Below are 11,615 nucleotides of genomic sequence, written 5' to 3' on the forward strand. Positions count from 1 at the left end.
TGATTAGTATGTGTAATCATTAATACACATTTTTAGTCTTAATTTATAAGAAACTCGTTAAATATCGGTAAAGGTGTTACATTTTCGCTATTATGTCCATTTAGTGCATACTTAGTACATTGTTTTACATTACCTTTCATGCTATGTATGTCCATTTAGTGCATACTTAGTACATTGTTTTACATTACATTTCATGCTATGTATGTCCATTTAGTGCATACTTAGTACATTGTTTTACATTACATTTCATGCTATGTATGTTCATTTGTGGCATACTTAGTACATTATTTTCATAAAACATACTTACATTTTGGTATGACATTTGGTTTGTTTAAATGGGACAAAAATACATTCATTAACATTGATCACGCCGTTCGTTAGTAGGTAGTGGTACAATAGGAATTGACAACTCCCATTCCTGAGATCCTAGGTTTGTTTGGGTCGAAGGAATGACTGAATTCGATATACAATGTTTAGATAAACCTTTAACTTCGTTTAAGGGTTTGTCGCCACAGTCGCAAGGCTTGAGTGTATGCATTAAAACAACACCGCATAGATGTTTGTATCAGTAAAGCATGCATTATATTACAAAGCATAACTTTTGATTTATTCAAATACTTTGTTTTGTGCATTTTTACATATGATTATGTAGTCACTTTTTACTTGTCATGCATGCCATTTGTTTACACATTACATGATTTACATTTGACAATAGACATGGTTTTTACATAAACATTTAACAATTAGTTTAAACAAGACATTTTTGGTGGTTTGTTTTGGTAAGTGATTTAAGTAATGAGGCGTGTGTAATATGATAAAAGCATGGTGGATACGCCGCTGGTACTTCCTATATATAAGTGTTTTTATGGTATTACATATCGTAGCGTTACTTAACCATTTCAAGTTAGACATAATACATTTTACACTTGTATCACATCTTCATGAAACATAGTTTTACAAACAACATATTTTATACAAACTCATTTTACTTGGTCATTTATTTATCTATGCATCTTTCTTTTATATCATCTGATTTCTTATCACTGTTTGTATGATTTATAAAAGAAAACATTTTACAAGGTTCATGACTAATTTTTGTTAAACATTTTCTTTTAAACTTACAAGTCATGAATCCTATTTTAATAAAACCTATGTATCTCACAGGCATTTTTATGCTGACGTACCTATTTTCACATGTGTTTTCAGGAGATGATGCATAGGATTAATCAAGATACACTTAGGCGGACTTGGGCCTTAGTGACAATAAAAGATGCAAGACTAGTTAATTATGTTGTGTATTTCTGTTTTTAAGACATCGTAACTTCTCTTATTCAATAAAACAAAAATTTCAATTTCCATGTGGTATGAAACAATGATTCTGTTACAACACTCCCCAACGATTCCGCCGCAATTTGTTGTTTTACGCGGTCGGGGTGTGACAATTGAGAATCCTTTCCTTCTTTAAGGTGCGTTCGGTAAAGCAAGCATGTTGGGCTTCGCGGATGAGAGTTTCGAGATGATGCTGGGCGTGAACATTTTGAACACTATGCAAATAGCTTCATCTGCTGAGGGCGTCGGCAACGACATTTGCTTTGCCAGGATGATAATGAATCTCGCAGTTATAATCATTGAGTAGTTCCACCCATCGGCGTTGTCGCATATTCAGTTCTTTTTGGCTGAAGATGTGTTGTAGGCTCCTATGGTCAGTGAAAACCGTACACTTTGTACCATAAAGGTAGTGTCGCCAAATCTTCAACGCAAAAACAACAGCGCCTAGCTCGAGGTCATGGGTTGTATAATTCTTCTCGTGGATCTTGAGCTGACGAGATGCGTAAGTGATAACCTTGTCTTGTTGCATGAGAACACAACCAAGACCAAGGTTCGAGGAATCACAATAGACAACAAGGTCATCGTTTCCGTCGGGTAAAGCAAGCACGAGAGCATTGCAAAGCATATGCTTGAGGGTTTGAAAGGCAGTCTCTTATCCAGTTCCCCAGACAAAAGGCTTGTCTTTGTGCGTGAGAGAAGTAAGCGGCACGGCGATCTTTGAGAATCCTTCGATAAATCGACAATAATAGCCCGCTAGTCCGAGGAAAGAACGGACTTCAGACGGGTTCTTAGGCGTAACCCAACTCTTAACAGCTTCGATCTTCACGGGGTCGACGTGAATACCTTGACTTTTGACAATATGACCGAGGAATTGAACCTCCGCTAGCCAAAATTCACACTTGGAGAACTTGGCATAGAGTCGATTCCCTTGGAGTAGCTTGAGAACCAAACGTAGATGTTGAGCGTGTTCGGCTTTCGACTTGTAATAGATCAGGATATGATCGATGAACACGATGATGAAGCGGTCAAGAAATGGTTTACACACTCGATTCTACCGCGGGTGCGTTAGTTAAACCAAAAGGCATAACAACGAACTCATAGTGGCCGTAACGAGTGCGAAAAGCGGTTTTGGGTATATCCTCCTCTGGATTGCGTAGTTGGTGATAGCCTGAGCGTAGATCGAATTTCGAGAAACACATAGCACCTTGTAATTGATCAAACAAATCATAGATTCGAGGCAGGGGATAGCGATTCTTGATTGTCAGCTTATTCAATTCCCTGTAGTCGATGCACATCCGGAACGACCCATCCTTCTTTTTGACGAAAAGGACTGGTGCGCCCTAAGGAGAGGTACTAGGGCGAATGAAGCCTTTATCAAGCAAGTCCTGGAGCTGACTCGAGAGTTCGCGCATTTCGAACGGAGCGAGTCGATAAGGAGCTCTAGCAACAGGATTGGCTCCAGGAATGAGGTCGATGCAAAAGTGGATATCACGACTTGGAGGCAAACCGGGTAACTCATCAGGAAAGACGTTGGGGAATTCACAGACAACGGGGACATCTTTCACTCCAGGATTACCTTTCTTTTCCTTCTCTGCTACTACAATGTTGGCCAAGAAAGCTCTGTATTCCTTGCGAAGATACTTGCTAGCTTGGACACATGACATGATCTGGAGTTTCTTTGACGCGACTTCACCATAGATACACGATATATCACCATTAGAGAGCGAGAAGCGAATCATCTTATCGAAACAAACAACTTCAGCATGATTTTCCCGAAGGAAATCCATGCCTACTATGACGTCAAAACTACCGAGTTGCATCGGAATAAGGTCAGTAGGAAAGATGTGATTGTTGAGTTTGAGAGTACAATCACGAAGAACAGAATTGACAGCGACGGTTCTTCCGATGGCAACTTCAACGTCGAGTGACGAAGGGAGATCGGCGCGCTGACGATTAAGGAGCTTTTCGAATTCTAACGACACAAAATAGTTATTGGCTCTAGTATCAAATAAACGTGAAGCATATATACCATTCACAAAGAACGTACCATTAACCACATTGTTGTCGGCTTGAGCTTGAAGGACGTTGATGTTGAAAGTTCGTCCGCGTGCTGCTTGCTGCTACTGTTGTGGCGATTGTTGCTGGGGCTGCTGCTGTTGTGGCTCTTGTTTAACCACCCTATTGGGACACATATTTGCGAAGTGGTTGGGATCACCACATGCAAAACAAGCTCTAGCATGAGCAGTGATTGCAGGAGCTGGTTGTTGTTGACCCTGAGGGGCAGTAAGAAGAGCTTGTTGAGCAGGAGCTGGAGCTGTAGCTTAACGAGGACCAGTACGGCAGTTTGCGGTGAAGTGGCCGTACATGTTGCAGTGCATGTAGTATCTACAGGCGATTCCCACTGGATGATGATAGGTACATGTTGGGCAAGCAGGGTGAGGGCCAGTACATGCACGCTTGGCTGGCGGTGCATAGGTGACTGGTGCTGCAGCTTATCGGTGCTGGGGTTGCGGTTGAACTGGAACAGCTTGGAGTGGGGCAACAGTAGTGACAGCGCAATTTTTGCTACTGTTGTTGTTGTTGTTCTTCCTCTTGCGACAAGAGGACTTTGATGATTGAGGAGCGGCGGCGGTTTCAGCGGTTGCAGTGGTAGTAACTTGATGCAGATTCTTTGAGGCCTTGTCCCAGACACCAGCCTTGACTCGCTTATCATTGATCTCAGCGGCGAGCAGGAAGGTTTCCTCGATGGTTGTCGTCTTGGCAGCTTGGATGAAATCAGCCACACAGTCCGGAAGAGCACGGATGTATTTCTTGATGGTGATTTCGGGCGTCTTCACTTGGTCAGGGCAGATTATACTGAGCTGCTTAAAGCGAGCAGTCAAAGCCGAGTTGTCACCCTCCTTCTGCTTCAGATGCCAGAACTCGTCCTCAAGCTTTTGGAGTTCGTGGGGAGGGCATAACTCTTTCATCATCAGGTCCTTCAACTCATCCCACGTCAATCCATAAGATGCGTCGTTTCCCCTCTTATTTCTCTCGGCCTTCCACCAGTCTAAAGCGCGGGACTGGAAGACGCCGGTGGCGTTAACAGTTCGGAGGTTGTCAGGACAGTGACTCTGACGCAGAGTGACTTCAATGGAATCGAACCATTGAAACATGGCCGTAGGACCATCTTCGCCGATAAATTCCTTTGGACCGCAAGCTTTGAACTGTTTGAAGCTGAAAGCAGACTTTGGCGAATCGGTCCTGGAATCTTCAGACGATTTGCTAGTGTTTCCATTCAGTTCACTGACGATCTGGGGGATGACTTTCTCCATTTGCTTAGCGACAATGGCGGCGATGCGTTTGTCATCGTGGTTGCGGCGCGCTGATCGTGAGTGAAAAGATCCAAATGACGACATTGTCTGCAATAGACAGCGCCATAGGATTCAAAACACTATTTCAATTGAGCCTATTATAGTCTAGCGAAACACCAAAAACTACCTTACATAAAGCACAGGAACACGTCTTCCATATAAGCACATAATCACAAAATCATACAATCACAGAACACATAAGCACGTAGGGGCACGTAAAGCACATAAGCACGTAAGGCATAGAAGCACATAAGCACATGAAGCAGTCAGAATACATAAACCTATCATTCAAAGCCGCGCGTTCGAGAATAGCAATTGCAAATAGCGAGCATACACCAGGTAGTATAGCATAAGCGAATAACATAGCATGCAATCTTCCTAAGTAACAACGATTTGTTAGCGATTTGAGATAGATGTGTAGTGCGATTTGTGTGTGTCGATCAAAGCGAGTAGCGGAAAGCGTACAAATCACTAAAAATCGAAACATGTAAACAGGTAAAACCACATAAAATTTCACATAAAATCGACAAATATCAGAGTCAGCAGTTGCGAGCTCAGAATCGAAACACGTAAAATCAGTGATTGCGAGATTGAAATCGAGAATAGATTGTCTAAGGCTAGATAGACATCGACTAGCCAAAGTGATTCGACTATTCTCAAGGACTTTTGGTACACACTTTGGCTTTCGGGACTATGCTCTCGCCTCTATTCGGGCGAACGGCACGCATCCTTCCAATTACAGCGTGACTTCAAGTCGTTGGAGTCCATTGAGACTTTGGTGAGAGTTTTGCAAAACCAAAATAAAGGCGGAACAAGTCATCAAGGTTCAGGTTTCACCCCTAACTTAGAGACTTCATTCCTATTTGTGTGATGAAATCATGAGATTGAGAGAGGAATCTGCGTCGAAGTACGGATTTCACTCCTTATTCAACGCAAATTCTCGTGTTTTATAGTAAAATGCGGGTCGGACAAGCGATTTAATCGAGAGTTTGCGGTTTTCACACCTAATCTCGATCCAATCACTAGTTTACTTTCGAAAATAGTGTAGTGCGACTGCCTTAGGAAAGGCAGTGTGATAGTATAGTGTGAGTGCCAGGCGATCGAGAAATAGCAATAAGCTCGTGCGAAACCCCTAACGGGCTCGCACAAGTCGGTCTGTTGGTACTTAGACTATAGACTAGGTCGTTTCTAAGACATTGACCCGGACTAGGTTGAGTCTTGCCTAATTCCCTATAGTTATGGCTCTGATACCAATCTGTCACACCCCAACCGAAGGCGGAAACCTCGGGGCGCGGCACTAAGCGAAACAGATTGTCAAGAGAAATTCCATAATGACTAGATTACCAAATAGTTAATATTATGTCCCATACCATAACCCATAAAGTAATCTAATTATTACAGACGTCGGTCTTCTCCAAACAAAAGTATGTTTCGTCAACTCAGATTTCAAATAAAAATAAATTGTTTGTTTGTTTCTAGACTCTTCCTAACTTGGTTCCACATAGCAAGCATCCTAGCAGGGAGCACCCTAAACACCTGTCACATACGTTAAAAAACAGGTCAATACACATAGTGTAAAGGTGAGCATACAAGTTTGATAATAGTAATAGAGTTCGAAATAGTTTACGCATAATCAGCATGTAACATGTACAAAGTGAAGGCAAGTAGGTTATCGATAGAGAAATATGCAGGATTGTCACTCGATCGGATGGCAATCCGATCGGGTGGCAATCAGTTGGTTACTGATGAACATTGAACATGTTGAAAATTGTTAAGTATTGAAACCAAGTGCAGTCCGATCGGACGGCTGTTCGATCGGATGGCAATCCGATTGGACGGCAATCTGTCCCAACTACCTGAGGAGTCCATTGAGACTTTGGTGAGAGTTTTGCAAAACCAAAATAAAGGCGGAACAAGTCATCAAGGTTCAGGTTTCACCCCTAACTTAGAGACTTCATTCCTATTTGTGTGATGAAATCATGAGATTGAGAGAGGAATCTGCGTCGAAGTACGGATTTCACTCCTGATTCAACGCAAATTCTCGTGTTTTATAGTAAAATGCGGGTCGGACAAGCGATTTAATCGAGAGTTTGCGGTTTTCACACCTAATCTCGATCCAATCACTAGTTTACTTTCGAAAATAGTGTAGTGCGACTGCCTTAGGAAAGGCAGTGTGATAGTATAGCGTGAGTGCCAGGCGATCGAGAAATAGCAATAAGCTCGTGCGAAACCCCTAACGGGCTCGCACAAGTCGGTCTGTTGGTACTTAGACTATAGACTAGGTCGTTTCTAAGACATCGACCCGGACTAGGTCGAGTCTTGCCTAATTCCCTATAGTTATGGCTCTGATACCAATCTGTCACACCCCAACCGAAGGCGAAAACCTCCGGGCGCGGCACTAAGCGAAACAGATTGTCAAGAGAAATTCCATAACGACTAGATTACCAAATAGTTAATATTATGTCCCATACCATAACCCATAAAGTAATCTAATTATTACAGACGTCGATATTCTCCAAACAAAAGCATGTTTCGTCAACTCAGATTTCAAATAAAAATAAACTGTTTGTTTGTTTCTAGACTCTTCCTAACTTGGTTCCACATAGCAAGCATCCTAGCAGGGAGCACCCTAAACACCTGTCACATACGTTAAAAAACAGGTCAATACACATAGTGTAAAGGTGAGCATACAAGTTTGATAATAGTAATAGAGTTCGAAATAGTTTACGCATAATCAGCATGTAACATGTACAAAGTGAAGGCAAGTAGGTTATCGACAGAGAAATATGCAGGATTGTCACTCGATCGGATGGCAATCCGATCGGGTGGCAGTCAGTTGGTTACTGATGAACATTGAACATGTTGAAAATTGTTAAGTATTGAAACCAAGTGCAGTCCGATCGGACGGCTGTTCGATCGGATGGCAATCCGATTGGACGGCAATCTGTCCCAACTACCTGATCGTCTTGACACTTGTTCGTTTTGAAAGTTTTGTAGTTTTGATCGAGACGGTGTGATAGCGTGCTAAACAATAGAAACCCCATCTTGACCCAAGTGACCCGACCGAACAGGAATCACCCTAGTCCGATTCAGTCAACTGTTCGAGACGGTCGTTTATATTTAACCCGAAATCGGTAGTCTCTTTGATATGATTCAGATCTCGAGCCGACACATTACTAAGAAGGAGTAGAAGATCAGAACGAGCTCCGAGTTTATCGGTTTTGAGTGCATTGAGTGTAAAAGAGTTGAAAGAAAGTTGGAAAACCATCTTTCAGTCCTTTTAATCATGAACATGTGTAGATCTATGCGAAAACATTGTTTAATCTTGTGGAAATCCTTCATATCTGAGTTATTCTTGGTGGAATGAGGTTAACACTTGAAGTTCATAAGAACTCCATGATGACATCATCCTAGAACACCTCAAATCCGTTGATTTCACGGTTAAAAGTTAAGATTCAAAGGTGAAAAAGATGAAGGAGTGCGTGTAGATCATAGAAGTACAAGATTTAGGTTGAAAACTTACAAGAATCGCAAGAAATCGAGAGAAAGAAGGTTGAAGTGCGGCCGGGTCGAGTGTGGAGCTGTCACATCAAGTGATGTGACAAGTGAGGGTATTTATAGGGTTTCCCAAAAAGGAAAGTTCAGAGGGTCGAGTGGGTCACCGATCAGATGGCTGTCCGATCGGGTGACAATACGATCGGATGGCAATCCGATCGGACGGCCACTCAACCGGGTGGCCACCCGATTCAGGTATCCGACGTGTTGAGTTTCGTCGTTTCGATTCGCGTGTAGAGCGTTGTGGTGTGTTTCGAACGAGTTTGAGATGCGATATTATTAAGCAATATAAGACCTAGACATCACCCACTATATCTAACATACAATCATCCTAAATAACTTGCGTTTAGCGTTTGTGATTTAGTTACGATGCGAGTTGCGATTGCGTTACATTTAATCACCACAAAACATAAAGTATACATGCACAAGTAGCACATAAGTAACACATACACGTAAAACAATATACAGAATCTACAATTCAAGGCGCGAATGCGATTGCGATGCGACAAGCGATAAAGCGATAAATAGCGATTAAATCTCAATTATTAACATGTACTCCACATAATACAACTAATGCGATAAAATAAATAGATTATCTACAAGTCAAAGAAGTCAAAACAGGAGTTGAGCAAGGAGTGACAGATCGCAATTAGCAATCTTTTCTTCCTTTGACTTCAATCTTGACTTTGACTTTCGAAACACGGGGTGTTACACGACCAGATCGCTCGAGTCGTGCCAAAGATCGTCTCTGAGATCCAAGGATCGAACACTCCTCCATCCTCTGTGGACTCTAAGACGGAGAAGTCGACGACTGCAAAGTTCAACTACAAACATTTTGTCTCGTGCAACCCTAAGCCTTTCACGGGCAGTGATGGAGTGACTGCAATGCTTAAGTGGTTTTACAGCATTGAAGTTACTTTCACTAACAGTAAGTGCCCGGAGCATTTAAAGACTAGGAGCGTAACGGGAATGTTTCAAGGCAGAGCGTTGGAGTGGTGGTCAAATGAGAGAAACACCCATATTAATGAAGAAGCCTATGCTCTTCCGTGGGCTGAGGTGTGAGAACTGATGATACTTGAGTTCTGCCCTCCTCATGAACAGTTGAAGCTTGAAGAAGAGTTTTGGCACCTGAAGCAGGTTGGAGATGATAACCTGGCTTATACTACCCGATTCAAGCAATTGAGCTTGATTGTTCCTCACTTGGTTTCGACTCCTAAGCGCATGATAACCAAGTACATCAACGGTTTACCTCCTGCTATGCGTGATTCCATTGAGGCAGCCCAGCTTAGGACTATTGAAGCAGTCTATCGTTTGGCAGCAAGTTTGAACAACAACCGCGTGCGTGATAAGCAGTTTGCTATTCCTGCTCCCTCCAAGTCTGCAAATCAAGTCACCCAGCAGCCAAGTGGCAGCAAGAACAAGAAAAGGAAATCTCAGGGTTCAGGATGCAATGCTATTGTTCCTGCTGCTAAACCTGCTCCTGCTACTGCTAACCCTGCTGCCCCAGAAGCTAAGAAACAGTACACTGGGTCTTATCCCAAGTGTATGACTTGCAATTTGCATCACCCTACCACCTCAGCATGCCGTTTGTGCACCAACTGTAACCGCTATGGTCACACGACTCCCTGCTGCCGCCAAGCTAACCCAGCTCAACCAGCTCAGCAAGCCCCAGCTCAGGCAGCTCAAGCAGCTCTACCAGCTCCTCCACAGAACCCAGGTCCCGTGAATGCCATTCATGCATGTTTTCAGTGTGGAAATACTACTCACTTCCGTAACCGTTGCCCCCAGCTAAATCAAGAACAACAGGCAGCCGCTCGTGGACGAGCATTCAATCTCAATGCTAATCAAGCTTGCAATAACAATGATGTGGTGAATGGTATGTTTCTCGTTAATAACCTTTACGCTTCGATTCTATTTGATACTGGTGCCGATAAAAGCTTTGTGTCCGTGGAATTTGAGTCTTTGATAAACTGTACACGCTCTAAGTTATCTGAGTCATTCTCTGTTGAGGTCGCCAATGGTAAGTCGATTCTTGTTAATTCTATTGTGCGTCATTGTTCCCTGACTCTTAACGATCACGTTTTCTCTATTGATCTCATACCCATGCGTTTGGATAGCTTTGATATTATTATCGGTATGGACTGGTTACATAAGAATCATGTCGAGATTGTCTATCACGAGAAGCTCATTCATCTTCCTCTTCCTCTTCCGGCTGGTGATACTTTGAACGTCTATGGAGACCGACCTTCAAAAGGGCTGAGGTTGATGTCATGCACACAAGCGAGCAGACGCTTACGTAAACGGAACCTTGCCTTCTTGGCCCACGTAGTGGAACAAAAGGGCAAGAGGAAGAACATTAGCGACGTTCCAGAGGTGTGTGATTTCACTGATGTCTTTCTTGAAGATCTTCCTGGACTACCTCCTCCTAGATCCGTTGACTGTCGTATCGATCTCATACCTGGCGCGACTCCTGTCGCCAAGGCTCCTTACCGTCTTGCACCTTCAGAGATGCAAGAGTTATCTAGCCAACTACAGGAATTACTCGATAAGGGTTTTATTCATCCAAGTACCTCTCCGTGGGGTGCTCCCATGCCATTTGTCAAGAAGAAGGATGGATCATTTCGTATGTGTATCGACTACCGTGAACTTAATAAGCTTACTGTGAAGAATCGTTATCCTCTCCCTGTATTGATGACCTGTTTGACCAGCTACAAGGCGTGTCCTGCTTCTCTAAAATCGATCTTCGATCTGGATATCATCAGTTGCGTGTCCTAGAAGATGATATTCCTAAAACCGCCTTTCATACTCGTTATGGACACTATGAGTTCGTGGTTATGCCTTTTGGGTTGACCAACGCACCCGCTGTGTTCATGGACCTTATGAATCGTGTTTGTAAACCCTATTTGGATCGTTTTGTGATAGTCTTTATTGATGATATTCTCATTTATTCTAAGTCTAAAGCTGATCATGCTTGTCATTTACGCTTGATGCTTGAACTTCTATGTGGTGAACGCCTATATGCTAAATTTTCTAAGTGTGAGTTTTGGATTGATGAAGTGCAATCTCTTGGTCATGTCGTTAGTAAGCAAGGTATTCATGTTGACCCATCAAAAATCGAAGCCGTGAAGAATTGGAGTACACCTAAATCCGCATCCGAAATCCGTTCTTTTCTAGGATTGGCTGGTTATTACCGCCGATTCATCTCGGACTTTTCGAAAATTGTTGTACCTCTCATTTCATTGACCCAAAAAGAGAAACCTTTTACTTGGGGTCCCGAGCAAGAGGAATCTTTTCAAACTCTTAAGACTCTTTTGTGTAACCCTCCTGTACTTACTCTACCCGATGGGAATGACGATTTCGTGGTCTATTGTGATGCCT

This window comes from Helianthus annuus, chromosome 12 (assembly GCF_002127325.2).
Source record: "Helianthus annuus cultivar XRQ/B chromosome 12, HanXRQr2.0-SUNRISE, whole genome shotgun sequence".
Classification (NCBI taxonomy): domain Eukaryota; kingdom Viridiplantae; phylum Streptophyta; class Magnoliopsida; order Asterales; family Asteraceae; genus Helianthus; species Helianthus annuus.